Consider the following 16053-nt stretch of genomic DNA (forward strand, 5'->3'; position numbering starts at 1 on the left):
AGAGGAATAGCAGAGCACATGATTGGCATTGCTCCTCCAGTGTGCTCTCCATGAAGCTCTCCTGGGCTAACCCAGTTGTTCACAGCACAGAAGGATTGTATTCCTCTGCAGACACTCAGCCCAGGATAGCTGGGGAGGTTCCAGTAGGGACCAAGCTTCTTGTACCCAGTGTTCCCTGCTGAATCACATATACATCTCTTTAAGTACCACTTCTTCATCCAGCACACATATTTTTAAAAGATTAAGTGAAAACTGAAGTCTATCCTCAACCAAAATAGGCATTATCTGTCAGGAAAGCAAAGGAAAGGCTTAAGAGCTGACCTCTGAACATGGCAACAGCTGCCTGGTATCCCCCAAACCACACCATACCTTTCCACGTTTACAATCAATATGTAAAATTCAGCAGCCTTTTTAGCTAAATTTCTGTAAAAACAACCTAATAGCTAGTGAAACAGAAATGGAGTGCTTCTTGCTTTAACTATTAAATTACATACCCTTTTGTACTTTCAAACACTACAATTAAATTACAGCTGCTTAATCATTAGCGCTCTTGTCAATGATTAACTGGTGTTTAAGCAAGAATGGCAACAACATAACAATTTCTGAAGACTCAAAATATATTAATATTCATAATACTGACAATTACATTTTTTTTATAAGCACAGAAAATTTGTAAGTAATATGCTTAGTATTTATGCAGTAAACTGACTTCTGGCTTCTATTGTGTTCAGTGCATGTTTGCACATGCATATGCTTTCACTGGCAGGTTTCACATAATATACATTGATCCTTGCTTGAATGAAAAAAGCTCCTGGAATAAAAAGGATAATGAATATGAAGCTCATTTAATATTCACTGAGAGAATTTTGCTTTACAAAGAGCTCAGTACATGTTACAACAGTAGATGTAGCAGATGCAGCATGATGATTCCACTCAAAGACCAGTGTCTTCTAGGTATTCACAAAAATTCTATGCTAGAAAGACATCAGCAGAGGATTTTCCCAGTTTCCCATACAATACTTCAGTCTCCATAACCCCTTTCCTCCCCCCAAGTACCAACATACACAAACTGAAAACAAGAGAATAGAACATAGAAAAATATGGACCCCATTTCACGTAATTATGGTTTTAAGGTCAAATAGATTTTACTGTCTCACATCCTGTTATCTCTGAAATATGTCTGTTTTCACAAGAAGTCTTTTCCCACCACCTCACTGTGAATACCCACTGAGTAACTTACCTATAAACTTGAAATCAGTCCCAAAGAAATCAGTCAGATTATTAAAGAAAAACACCTCAACATGCAGTTATCAGTTACTTGCTTCATTTTTGGCAAGGGATGGAGAGATACTAAACCTCCAGCCCTTCCAGATTTAATACTTGCCACACCAGGAATAATCTCTGTAAGGAAGCAGGTCTCTGAGATGCAAAGGTCTCTGGGAAGCAGTAACAAAGTCTGATCTTTCTGCATAAACAAATTGATCGTGTAAAGGGCTTGCTTGCAAATACCAGGGTTAAAGTTGAAACAGTCATTACCTCTGGGTCATTTTGAGAATGCTGGGGTTGAAAACAGCACATGTAAACTCGTGATTGCAATAGATATTTTTAGAAAACTTCACTGGATAGGAAGAGCCTTGAATATGTAAGATGTAGAATATTTCCAATATGCTGATTCAACACAAAAAAGAATGGAAAAGAGGATTTGGTACCTACAGTGTGACACCAGACTTCCACCCACAGCAGAGGATGCATATTTTCTAATTTATCACATGACAATTGATTCAGTTTTCATAGCTTGTAACTTTACATACTCATACTATTTTTTATTTTAAAAAGTATTAATAAGTCACAGAACATTTTCTATGCATGTGATGAAAAATTTTTGTAAGCTACCCCTTCATCAAGACTGCCAGTTGCACATCCCCTCTCCAAAAACTCACCCAGAAAAATGTCATTATTCTTCCCTTTGCTCAGCTGTACTCCAAGATACCATATGCAACTTATAGGTATCCTTGCCTTTAAAAGAAAACAAAATTCACATACCCTAATTTTGAAAATTGACAGCAAAGCTGTAAAGTCAGGATCTTAAAAGTCACATAAGGAAAAATTCTTACGCATTGCAACCTTGATTTGAATTCTCTCTCCAGCCCCAAGGTGAGAGAGCAAGTGAGGCTCGGTTGCCTTCTGGGGTTAAGCTCAGACAAAATGACAAAAACAACATGGAAATGTCTTTTTTTGGTTTATATTGCTCAGCCAAACTCAAGGAGAACTTACAGAGCTAGGAAGCTGCGTTCCTTTGGACCCAGGATTTTCTGTCCCAGTGGATTTTAAATTACATTGGCTAGTGTATGTTACAGATCAGTGTCTCTGAACAGGACCACTCAAACCCTCCTTTCCAATGAGCCTGACCTTCCTTCTTTAAACAATTCAGCTGCTTTCTACCCCTTCAAGACTATATATCCACTATTTCCCCCAATGCTTTTTTCACTAATGTAACACATTTATTATACACTAAACAGTTTAAAAAATTTGTTTTGCCAAGATTACTGTTTAAGAAGTAACTAATAACAGGGCAGCAACAAAATTATTCAGGAGCTAATGAAACTATTTCTTTCAAATATCATACCCTCTCACTTTCACACAATAGATGCAGTCACTAATGGAGAAAAAACTACAAAGAGGAAATTAATTTTCAGCAAACAGAAATAAGAGAGGTAATTCATCTCACCTAACGTCAAACAGCTCACTTAACATGTTTGGGTTGAGTGGAGCTCAATGGAATTTCCAGAGCCATGAGTGATCTTCGAGGCCTTGATTACACACTAAAAACGTGGTACTTTTCAATCCAACCACTTCCCTGATCCAGTTCACTGCAAAGCCTTACAAATATTACTGCTGGCTCAATGGAGAGAGTAGAAATAAGCAGCTGGGAAGAGGGATATATGTGCTGCATGGCCAAAATATAACTGCATGTGCAGCCTGAATCTCCTCTGCAGAATCCAGTGACTGTGTGGACAGGCTGGGTCTGCAAACCAGCCACTTGCAATGCCTGAGGTGAAGAAGCCAATGCCTCTTTGGTCTTCTGTGGGAGGTGAAAACTGCTTTACAGATCAGACAGCACCTCTATTAGATTAAGGGGTATTACCATCTTTTGGCAGGGCTATGGAACTGTCATGCAGTCTGCTATGTGCACATCCCATAGATGCTCATCTTCCAGCAGTAAAATTTCCACTGAAATTCAGTAATGCCTGAAGACCCAGGCATTTACTCTGAGGTGACACAACATGTTCCAAAAAATAAATAACAAAAATGAAATTAAAGTTCCAATGCTGGAAACTCAAGCTGAGAGTAGAATCTAGCTCAAAGAAAGACTTCACCTGCTTGCAAAGAATAAAGCAACATCCTAGCATCAAGTGGCTTTCTAAAGGAGAATTTTGAATTCAACAAACCCCTCAAGATCCTGGTAACTAGGAACTCCATTCAGAACACTTTATATTTACCCTGACTTCACATCAGACAAGAAAACAGATTTCACCATATTTAATCCACACCACTAGACCAGTCAGCCTGTGTCAGACAGCTCAGCTGCAGACCGCAGCTCCCGGGTATGGGTGCAGTAAGATCTGGAGCCTGTGTTTAAAGGAGCCCCTGCAATCCCTTTGGCAGCAGGAGTCAGGTTTGGTTTCATCAGCAACAGGACAGGAAGGTTTTGCAATCTTTGCCTCCAGGCTCCAAAGACAAGACTTACAGGTCTATCACCTCAAGTTTACACCTATCAGCAATCATGCTTGCTTTCTTCCACACAAGTGGATGTATCAAACATGGCATTAATCAAATTTGCATCAAGGCCCTTCTGATAAAAGGAAAATCCCATATTGTAAAGAGTGGAGATTGAGGTGTTGTTTGAACTGCCTTCAAGCTCAAATACGTTCAAGTCTGCATAGAATGCCAGCATGACTGAGATTTTTTGGTTGTTTGGTTTTTTTTTTCTCTCCTCTAAATGTGTTTTCATATCCAAGAAGTAAATGCTTTGGAGGTTTCTGTAACTGGGAATAGGAAGACTTGATTTTTCTGTCTACTGAATGCTGAACTGAAACTGCAGACAGGAATAGCTGTATGTCAAAGTAAAGCTTTCAAATATTTTTAAAATCTATGTCTGCTGAATCCTTTAAAGAGTTGTCTACTCAGGACTTCAGAATAATTCAGAGAAACATAAATTAACAAACTATATAATACCATACTCAGGGTTATTGAAAAACCTGTAAAATGTGTAATATTTTCCTTCAATTTACTGTTTTCTTCAAGAAGGGTTTTTGGAGGGGTCTTTGCTGCTTTAGGCTTTTTGTTTGTTTGTGGGGATTTTTTTTTTGTTGGTTGCTTTGTGTATTTTGAGTTCCTAGGGTTTTGTATTTTTTAACTACATTATAATTCAGTCTGAAATTTAGACAGTACTAAGCCCAAGCAAGCACTGCCAAAGACTCAAGTGAAAAATTTTTTGTTAAAAAAGTCTTTTGTCTTGCTTCAACTTTTATAGTCCAGATACATGGAAGGCCTAAAAACCTCTCAATTTGTAATGGTGTCTGTTTCCATTTTTATAATCAAACTATCAGTCTAATCTATAGAATCAAGATACTACTGTTAATATGGCTTAAAAAAAATCAGCCTGTAAAGCAGTATGAGAGAAGATTATTCAGTTTATTACATTAGTTGTTAATGCAATTAAAGCAAATATTCATGTTGCAGTTCATAATATCCAGTATTTTTGAGGCATAACCACTGAAGAAAGTATATTTTATTAACAAGAGATTCAAAAGGACAATAAGAACTTACTTTTTGCAAGAAACTAAGCCATGGCATCATTTTAGTAACCTCTAAGTTATAGAGTAGTCTGTGCTCTCTGCCATGTGCTGCCTCTCAGGTTCACTACAGTTCCACCAATACTGCTCACAGCTCACCAGAACTTCTAAAGAAAACTCCACTCCACTGTTACATTTACAACTTTGCACTTGCAACACACTCCCCCTTTTCCTTTCCTCTCCCAAACGAATCCCCAGGTTTTGCTCTTTAGACAATCCATTTCAAAGTCAGGTTCTCTTCAAGTCACTGCTGTATTCCAGTCAAATTATTCGATGCTTGAGGAAGATTCAAAAGATTACATGTGCTAATCACAACAGTTTGTGCTTCAAAGTTCTACAGATTCTAAAGCCTCTGTGACAACACCTGGCAGGCCATGAAGCTGACAGAACACACTGACACACATGCTGGGTGTGTGTGCTGAACACTGACATGTGGAGACCACAACTGCTGAAAAATGTAGATGTGGTGCATCATCTAAGAGTCTGCTCCTGCTGCATGTACATCAAAAGCTGGGGTTTGATTTATGATTGATATTTGAACCAAGGAGAGGTCACATTCAGACAAACACGACATACATGTTTTTGCTATTTGATCCCAGAGCCAAGGTCACGTTCACACAAATGTGTCATCTGAGTATTAGCTTTATTTTTATTACGCTGTTGATGAACTTAAAGTTATTTTACTTTCCTCACGTGTCCCAGAAAGTCCTAGCCCATTTATTTGGTGTGTCCCAAAAACTCCTTGCCCATTTACTTGGAAGTTGCCAGGTTTTTCCAAGTTTTGCAATACTTTATAAACGTCTGATGAGTTAATTACATAAGCCAAGCTTTTGAATTGATTAACAGTTAGGGACACTTTAATTTCAGAGATCAGAACTCAGATTGAGGCAAAATCTGGTTGCATGGTATGGCTGGAATTAAGAGAATTAAGCAAAAGAAACAAACCAAAAATCCCACAAAACCTGCATGTTATGAACTGCAGGCATAGATTAGATGTTCTAAACCATAGTCAGGTGGTTTTTTTTCTAAAATTAATACATGACAATAAGTTTGAGTGGTGAAGTCAAAGTCGATTACAACACGTACAGCATTTACAAACAGCCCACGCATTTGCCCCAACACGCTGCTCACTGAGAACCAGATCCTTAAGACCAAATTGAAATGCTGCAATTGTTTCCTTCTACATGTGATTACTGCATTCCAGATTATGAAAAGCGTGCGCTCGACAATTTTCTAACTGTACCCTGATATTCCACAGAGACCTCATTTGTTGAAGGACACAGACATCAGAGGGTAACAGGCAAACAGAAATTGCATTTTAGAGTGGTGCCTAAATTATTATCTAAAATATAATCAATTCCTGAAGTAAATATAATGTAAGCCCCTTGCTAAGTCTCTTGCAGAATACATTTTCACTACATATGGTAAAAATAAACTTCATAAGGTAACAAATTAAAGACATCTGTGCAACTGAAATTGTCAATTAAAATTATAATCTAATACACACAGATGCAATGCAAGGCAAAATTTTTGGCATATTGATGGTGCTTCTACATAAACCTCTCACTCAGATTTACTTGCTCACATGCTTGATAAAAACACCCAGAACCAAATAAACCCACAAAAACATAACACACACGACTGTTTTGTCAAGGAAAACATAATTTTTGCAAGCATAACTGTCTAGTAACTCTTCCTTACAAATGTGAAAATTCAGACATACTATACTTAGGAAAAGAAAAAGCCAATTGCCACTAACTTTAAGTCAAACACTTGAATGCACTTTCTGAAACTGATGGTATTTCAACAATATTTAAGGTTCATGTGTAAGTACAGATAACTTCAAATGAGTCCTTACAAAACAGGATATAGGAATCCTTTTGTTTTTTTTTTCTGCAGATCTTTATGTGCGATAGCAAGTTTTATATTTTCTTGATAATAGCACATTCTTTAGTATGTTATCATAATATATATATTATATATATTATAACATAACATATAGCAGTAACCTACTCTTTAGAAATTAGAATACTTGCTGTGTTATAAATAAAAATACTTGTCTTCAGCTGAAATGTCATAAAAGAAGGATAAGAAATAATTACATAATCTTTTGTTTTCTGACCATTTTAACCTTTCTGTATTATTTCAGCCTTGCTTATTCTTCAAGAGAAGAGCAAAGGATTGCTCCTACGACATAAATACTTCAACTGCATACAACCTCATTCAAGGCCATGCGTTATATATGACAGATGCCAATTAATTTTGAGTTTATTGACTGGCAATAAAATTTTTGCAGCTGCATATGGTTTTGTGAGTTTAAATAGCACAATAAAAGTTCGGGAGCACTGAGGCAGTACCAAGATTTAAGAACTTCCATTCACACAGGTGTTAATATTGCCCCCTGCCCACATGGCACCCCCAAAGCAGTACAAACACACTGTGGCTGCTTCAGCCTGAGCTCGCTTGTCCTCCTGCGCTGGCTGGAAACTGACAGGCCAAACAGAACAGACAAGTGCTGAATTCATATTACATCACTTCCTCAGCAGGGTCAATAATGTGTTTTCCTTTCCTCTTCCCAATCACCAACTTCCATGAAAATGACAGAACTTTAATGCTTTTGCAGCCATTACTGCTCTCTCTAATTTGAGAAGGTTTGCAGGCTCAGAATTATTGGGCTGGGGGCACAGGACAGCTGACCATACTGCATAACCTGACAGGTAACTAGACCAGAAGAGGTGAGAAAACAATCCCGAAAATTGCTCTCAGTTTTGCAGCAAAACTCTGTTCCAAGACTGATCTGGACATTTGCCTGCACTACCCACTAATTCTTGCAGACATCTTAATGGCAACATTCTTCCTGAATAAAGAGCTATTGTTTTGGAGCAAAACTGTCCATTTAAAAGGAGAGGAAAATAAGAAAAAGATAAATTAAAATTACTCATTGCAAAAATTTGAAAGGTGTGTTTAGCATATTTATTTAAGATTGTGAAAATTTACATTTGAGTCTTACCTGCCATTTAATGATTAGGCCTTGCAACCTCCCATTTTTAGTGGGACTAAATTTTGACTGGATTTTGACTTAGACAGATACAACTTCTCCATATGACAAACTCCCAAATTTTGCCACACTGATCTCATTACACATGTCCTGCTCAGAAAAATAGAAATAAAAAATGCCCACAACTTTGCATCTGTACCTTTTCCTACAAAAGCTCTCCTACTTCAGGCAGTATTCCTTTAAAAGAGACATGAAGTCTCTTATTTTTCTCTTTTCATTTAAAGCTTAAACTTCTAGCTTGGGCTCCTTATCATTTTGGTTCAGGACAAAAGTTCAGTTGCTTTGGTATCTGATACTACAATTTTTGCTTCCAAGATCAATAACAACAAAAAATATGTTTTTTTCCTCAAGAATACCTCCTTCCAGTCACCAGCTCACTCCCCATCCCAAATCTCAGGTTACAGTCCTTTTCAATATTCTTTTAGCTGTCTTATCCCTCTCCTCTATCACCCATATCAACCCACCCCCAAATCACCTCCTTCACCCCCTTGGTGCTCCAGTCTCCTGTCTCAGCTCCTCCAGCATCTGCACAGCTGCACCCGCCTCACCATCTGCAACTCCTCGCATGATTCATCACCAAACATAACAGACCAGGATTATTCACTGTTTGAAAAGCTACAGTGGAATTTACATCTGTTTCTGGAAGACATTCAAGAAGCCTGAATTTGCCTTCTTAGCAGAGAACGCCACCACTGTGTATTTTCAGTGGTTTTATTTCACTGATAAACTTTATTCCCTTGTGCAGACATAATAACATGACTTATTTGATAAATTAAATTCAGCTTAACAGAGGGATTTATATCTTTTATAAAATAATGACCCTCAGATAAAATATTACAGACTTAGGCCTCTTCTGCTTGCAAGTGTCTTTCTGAAAATCGAGTCATTCCAATGGGCGAAATTTTATACTCTTCTACCTGCACATAAAAATCCAATGTCTTTTGTAACTAGCATCTGAAGTTGTGTAGTTTACTTATTCTTTATTGTGCTAAATTTTTACTCATTCATTAGAAATACTTTTACTCTTGTTGCTCAGCTATTACGTTTAAGTAAATAAACAAATGAAACCTGCTAAAAATAAACTAACTTCAATTTAATGTCATGCCACAACTTGGAGTGGAATGCAAAACAAAATTCTTTCACTTTTTCTTGCTGGTGGTTTTTTTTTTTTTTTTTTTTTTTTTTTTTTTGCTAAGGAAAAGGCCTTCAGTTTTATTCTGACAATTCAGACATCCCTACCTTTAAAAGTTTTTCTTTGTGATAAATGTATCACACAAAACCAAAGTTTACACTGATTTAGTGTTATTGACAGGAGCCTTGGCAACAGGCATGAATGCAATTAATCTACATTTTTTGGCACATGGACATCAAGTACTTGTACTTGCAAGCTCCTGACGTGTCAGTTAGAGGATATACTTGGGACACATGACTTCACAGCTCTAAATCAGGTCACTCACTACAGTATACAGATCACAAGCCTCACACTCCTGCATGATCAAAAAGTGGCAAACTGTAACCAATTATTTTCCTGCCATGTTTTCCCTGCTCATTCTCTATGACATGAAGGGTATCTGGTGCCCAGTTTAACAGCAATACCAGCACTGCTGCACATCTGCCACCCCACTCCTTTAAACCAAGCAAGCATCTGAACTGCAGAAAGGTGGAGGAAGAATATGAGTCCAGTGAAACAACCAGGAAAAAGAAAACCTCTTAAAAAAACCATGGATGTATTTTCATATTCCAGTCTTACTTCACTTTCTAAGGCATTTCAGCTGCCTTGAATCAGACATTGAAAGAGCAGCTATGGGGGACACAGCACACGGTCCCTCTCCGAAGCAGAGTTACTGGCTGCAAAATAAGGTTACCTTAAGGGTACCTAGCCAAGTCAGCTTAAGTAACACACATCAAAAGGATGTTCCTTCAGTAGCTCCCTGGCACTGCCGGCCCCGCACCTTCCGTGTCCCTCTGTCCTTCCAGCCACGCTGCTCCCCGGTGCCTGCACTGACTCTGGCGCTGCCGGATCCCGCTGGCCACCTCTGGCACCGTGACTGACCCCGGCCAGAGCTGCCCCGGAGCCTGCCCGACACCGCTCTGGCCCGGAGCAGCCTGACAGGCTCCCAGGAGAGTGCCCAGCCCCGGGCACTGCGTGCTGCTCTGCCTTCCTGCGATCCCAACACTACGAGCCAGCTCCCGGGAACAATCCCTGGCCAGCTTTATTCCCTAGCACAGACACAGTTCCATTCCCTGAATCGGTAACACAGGAAAACCACGGACAGCTACAGAAAGCTGAGCAGACCCACGGAGGGGCAGCAAACGGGACGGATAGAGGCATATGGATGATGGGAGAGGGAAAGAAGGAGCTTAGATCTGATCCAGCCATGCTGTGTAGCCACACTTATTGCTGTAGCCCGTCTTTGCAGGGCTGACAGGAACCACTGACAGGACATCCCATTCTTTTTTGCATTTATGTGTTCATTCATACACACACCCCACGCCTTGCCATGTAAAAGAGAAATAAAATGAATGATTGCTGCAAATGGAACAATTCCATGTTCATGGAGGATAATCACTACTACATTTCCATGGGCTTTATTACAGGATTTATAATCTTGAGAAATGCAACTCCTTGTAAATTTGGTTAAAATGACAGCAGCTCATTATGCTGAAAATCAGGTGCCCAGAATGCATATTTATCCTGAAAATTTGACAGCTGTTTGAAAATACTGGCTTGTTTATGCACAGTTTCATCTGTACATCTCCAGCACAGAACAACAGGTACAGCTGCTGCTTTGTTCAGAGGCAGTAACCCTGTGGTGATGGTCTCCTACTTACAAAGCTGCTGCCTGATTTGATCACACTGGCCTGCTTAACTGCACACAGCATGTACTTTATCCTGAGGTGGGCATGAATATATAAACTTCACTTGTTTTATATATATATAAAACAAGTAATAAAAACTACTTTGTAATCTTCCACTGAAAACTGCCAACGAGCCAACAGTACTCGCTATGACCCATGGGCTGCAATTAATTGTATTTTAACATCAGAGTGTAGGAACCAATTGACAGCTGTACTGGAGGATTCCTCTGCTCTGTTGGACAGAATGCCACCAGGCACTAATAAACAAGAGACTCCAAAGCAGTCTTCTGACATTAACACCCACCTTCTCCCTTCTCCTCCCCTGCAGATCCAATTGGTTCCACATTATGTTCTTCAGCCTTCCTACTCCAGGGAACGTTTTCCATACGTGTTGAATAAAGATGCCAGAGAGTTTGGTTTGGTTTTGTTTGGTTTTGTTTAATGGGAACCTCCCCCATCACTCCAGTGTCAGGTACTTTGTACCATTCTTTCTGAAGCAGTAACACTGACAGCAGGTTAGCAAACATCATCAGTAATTCAAGTCTTCACTTTCAAGCGAAGTTTTGCAAATAAGACATGAGCTGTTCTTACCTTCTGAATATTCATGTTCAGTGGTTTGTTCTGTGATTTGTTATATCAATAATTTCCTTTAAATAATTTTTAAAACAAAACAGGCATGTAGCAGTTCTTTGTGTAACAAAACAAAATAAAGAATGGCAATACAAGCCTATATTCAGGTAACAGAACTTAGCATAAGAGTGCTGGATGCATGGATACACACAACAAAACAGTAAGACCTGCCTCCAGATCTTAATCACAGGCTGTAGAATAGTTTCAAATGATCCACTTTTATGATTTTTTTGTTGTTGTTAAATGTAAATAATATTAAGTCATTGCAGTATTATTTTTCCATTTAAAATATATCAAACTCTAAACCATTCACCATGATAAGTTCTCTCAGCTCCAGGATGTTATACACTCAAAAATGAGCAAAGATTTGCTCAACCAGCACTCCAAACAGCAGCTCTGGTTTCCTTCCACATACTTCTCAACAAAATGAAAACAAACTAATGAGATACAAAAATATGAAATATGAAAATATTGGACTATCTTGCTTTCACATGTATTTCATCTGCCTGAAAACATGCCAAAGAGCTGTACTACCTCAGTACAACTTCAGCTCACTGCTCTGAGTTCCTCAAGGCAGACACATTTTGGCACAAGTTTCTTTTACTATTTGGAAAGATTTAGTGAATAATTTCTCAGTTTATACATCTTTTAAAAACCATGACAGTGTATCAGCATTTTCAGAAAGGGATAGGTAATTTGCCAAATGCTTGTGAATCTCTCCTACTCTTGGAGTTTCCACAGGCATGAGACAACTTGACTCAAAACAATAAATTTAGATGAATACAGCACCACAGAACAAACTATGCCTCTTTGGTAGTTTACATCTTTCCAAAGTATAAAAAATTTTAACACCATACACACAATTTAAGACTTAGCAAAGTCTTAAACACAAACCAGTCATGTAACAACTCAAGCCTCAGTCAGGATTAGAGTGCCAGGGAGTTGTGGTTTATAATTTATAGTAATCTGTGCACGAGAAGTCCTTCACTGGACACAGAAATTACACTTCTTAGATATTTAAAGACACATGCAATGCACTTATAAATAAATATTGTTTCATAAGCAGAAACTATGAGAAGTGGTATGAGGAAGTGGAGTCAGATTTGGCAACATCTCAATGCCACATGCAATCTGGTCACACAACAGTCTCATATTACTTGAGTATCTTTACAACATGTCAAATATCACACTCTTGGAAAGATTTTAGTTTTGAGGATTGTGATGATTAAGAGCATAACCTTACCAGGCTTTCTACTTCAGTGAAAAATTCAACCTTCAACTTCATAAAATGTCATTCAATATTTAATTTAACAGACCTGGTCCTTTGAAATGCTGAGCACTCTACTTCTAAAATATTACGAATTCAGAATTCTACTGACAAGCACCTAAGAGAACAGTAGATATCAGACTATAAGGAAGTTTGACTTTGTTCTCCTGATTGCGCTACTATTTTGTGTTTATCAGTTTTTTATTGCCATTATATGCCCAGATTTCTTTCCTTGTCATTTGACTATACATTAACCACTCTTTTCAGAGATTCTATGCCCAGTCCATGAACGTACTTACCCCTTCAAGCAGCATCTTGCAAGGCTGAAACAGAAGTGGTTTTCCAGAATCTTTTCCCCTTCCATTTCAAGTGCAGATTGGTGATAACAAGCAGTTCTTCATCAATAAAAAGCTACTGACATTCTTAAAAAAAAACGAAAAAAAAAACAGTGTCAATAAAATTTCCCAGGTCTTATAATACTGATTTTACATAGCTATGATGTAATATAACTTAAGAAAAATATTTCTTTGTGCTTCTTCTGAAAAAAAAAAAAAAAAAGCTTTCATTTCACTTGGGCTAAGAAAAAATTTTAAATGACTGAGGTTTTTAATATGTCCCTAGTTTTACAGCAGGACCACACTGACATCTAGCTAGGGAATATAATTGGTATATCCCAGTATAATTCAGATCTTTTTTCCTTCATACTAAAAGAATCCAAAACCACTCAACTGAGAACACTACAGTGAGAGCCCTGTGCTATTTTAATCATCTGTTATAGAGTAAAATACTTTTACTCCTAAAGAGCATTCTCACAAGGTCTTTCTGTGGAAACCTTTAGAGCAGTTATAGTTTCCAAGGTGCACACACAGTCCCATGAGATGTCTTTGCAATTGACCTTTATTTTGAGGATTTACAACTCAAAGGTAGAGATTTTGGTTTTATATAGTTTATAAGGTCTATATATGAAAAAAAGCCATACATAACTAAAAATAACAAACAAATTAGAGATGCAGAGAGATTTTGAAAAAGTGGATTAAAAAAAAGTTTAAATTCCAAAATTATGTAAGAAATTATGCTTGTACATTTAATAAATATGAATTCAACTTAGTTTATTTTCCAAGATAAGTATGGTGTCCTCTGTTTTTCCCCCTTGCAAAAATATGACAAGTACAATAGAAGCAGAAGTCAGAACCCAAATCTCATCAGGAAAGCTACAGAAAAGTAAGGACAAGAATAGAGCTGTTTGCAATTTTGAAGTACAAGCTGGTTCTGAAAAAAAAAATTAGAAAAGTTATGTTTCTTTGCCCGCTTTAGGACAATAGTAAGCATTATAATACATTTTTTAGAACAAGATTCGTATCTTAGGCCATATATCCTACACTCCTGTAGGACATTATTGTCCCTTATATTTTTATAACACTTCACATATGAAATATTAAAAGCATAACGACATAAAATCACAACGGAAGTGTAACCCTCTCTCCATGGTTTAAAATTCATTATACCCTTTATGAAGACTACAGTATTAACACAAAATGAGGACACTAAAGAACTACTGAAAAGCAAGTGACAAACCCACAAGGTGTTTCCAATAGGTAGCCAAAACTCCCTATGCACCTGACTGTAGAGGATGACAGTCAATATAAAGCACCAACAGCTTGATAAGAATGTTTTTTTGGACCATGCTAAGAGTTCCTTCCAAACATGGGAAAAGACAGCAAGCATGCAATCTGGGGAGTTCCACCAACCTCTGATAAGGTCTGCATACTCTCATCCTTCCCATAAACTACATTGTATTACTTGAAATTCCCAAAGTTGCCACTCAAAGTCACTAGGAGCCGATGGCTGCTCAGTAGCTCATGCCAGCCAACAGAAGTTATGGTGCTGGTTTAGCAGACGTGTGACCACATCACATGAACCACGTGCCTCACTTCCAGCACGAGACCAGGTAGCAGCCTCAGTGCTAAGTCAATGATTCAGGATTTACAAAGGAAATAGTTTTTACAGCTGATCCATTTTGCTGCCTGCAAAGCAAATTTTAATAGGTGAGCAGTGCCAGATGCCAATGAGAAAAGTCTGTGCATGTTCTGTAATACAAGGAGTTTGACCACGATTTTCCTTCACAACAAAACTTATGCAACACCTTTATTAGTGCAGTACTACTAAGACACCCAATGCCAAAAGTGCCGAACATTATCATTCCAGATAATCCCGTGTGACGAATCCTGTGCTCATACTACTTCCATCAGAGAGCTTAGGAACAGCTTCCCGTGTCATTGAGTGAGACTGGGCCAATCTTAATATGAATACAAGGCAACACCTTTTCGCACTCCTTTCCTTAGTTACTTCTGGAAAGCTTTTTGAAAGGCAAGTATCCAGCCCCACGGGGACAACCAAGAACCAAGAACAAGCGGCAAACCCCAAAAGCAAGCCCCGGAGGCGTTCCCAGTGACCTGCTCCTCGCTCTCAGGACAGAGGACCCTCCTCTGACCAGCCGGCCGGGAACAGCACAACCCGCCTGACTGAGCCAAGCCAGCAGCACGCACTTTCTGCCTCGTGCCCGAGTTCATTCCAGGTTAAGGGCAATCCAGATGTTCCATTTGGGAGACATGACAGTTGCCAACCAGCCCCTCGTGTGACAGCCCCTCGCATTACCCCTTTCTCCGTTCCCACCTCCAGCGCCCTGAAATCCCGCTCCCCCGGGGCTTCCCGGGTGGCTTTACCTGCGCCGGGCCGGCTCTGTCCGTCCCGCAGCCCCTCGGCCCCGTTCCCGCAGCCGGGGGCGGGCGCCGCTCCAAGCGAGCAGCGGGAGCAGCTACAGCATCTCCCCGGGCCGGCTACCTCCTCCTGCTGTCCGCCGCCGCTCCGCCGAGGGCTTCACACCGCGGGGCCGGAGAGATAAGTAATAGCGAATGGCAAGGGAGGGGAGGAGAAGAAAGGACAGGTCATTAGCAAAGCCGCCGCCGCTTTAGCGAGCCGGGGGCGTCACCCAACCCCGGGCGGGCGCTCCCGCCTCCTGCCGGCGCCCTGGCCGGGACACGGGCACCGCGCGGGCAGAGGCCGCCCCTAAGGCAGTACCGTGCATCGCTGCCACCGGCCGCGCAGGGCGGGGCCGGGCCGAGCCGTGTCCCCGGCTGCCGGCGGGGAAGGAGCGGGAGCGAGGAAGGAGCGGGGAGGGAACGGGAGCGGGAGCGGGGCGGGAGCGGCCGGTGACAGGTCCCGGAAGTGAGGTCGGCACACACCTCCCGCCGCGGCCGCCCGCCATTGGCGGGGCGGGGGCGGCCCCGCTCCCCTCACACCCCTCACTGCCCTCACACCCCCCACACTCCTCATTTCCTTCGCATTCTTCGTTGCCTTCACTCCGTTCACTGTCCTCAACACCC

At 40.1% G+C, this 16053-nt stretch overlaps 1 protein-coding gene across 7 annotated transcripts in view; it reads right to left on the bottom strand.

Moving 5' to 3' along the window:
- Positions 1–15666, bottom strand: part of PPARA (peroxisome proliferator activated receptor alpha) — a 30772-nt gene extending 15106 nt beyond the window's left edge. The window contains exons 1-4 of one of the 7 annotated variants that reach the window (XM_050983646.1): positions 15394–15666; positions 14419–14694; positions 12970–13092; positions 11078–11264 (exon numbers count right to left, since the gene is read on the bottom strand). The gene's annotated coding sequence lies outside the window, so the exon portion shown is untranslated. Of the gene's footprint in view, positions 1–369; positions 434–1240; positions 1437–11077; positions 11279–12969; positions 13093–14418; positions 14695–15393 lie in introns of those variants that run through there. The other 6 variants (XM_030237678.2, XM_018919736.3, XM_018919735.3 and 3 more) reach the window with 6 other exon arrangements.
- Positions 15667–16053: the final 387 nt, after the last annotated feature.

This window comes from Serinus canaria, chromosome 1A, assembly GCF_022539315.1.
Source record: "Serinus canaria isolate serCan28SL12 chromosome 1A, serCan2020, whole genome shotgun sequence".
Classification (NCBI taxonomy): Eukaryota; Metazoa; Chordata; class Aves; order Passeriformes; family Fringillidae; genus Serinus; species Serinus canaria.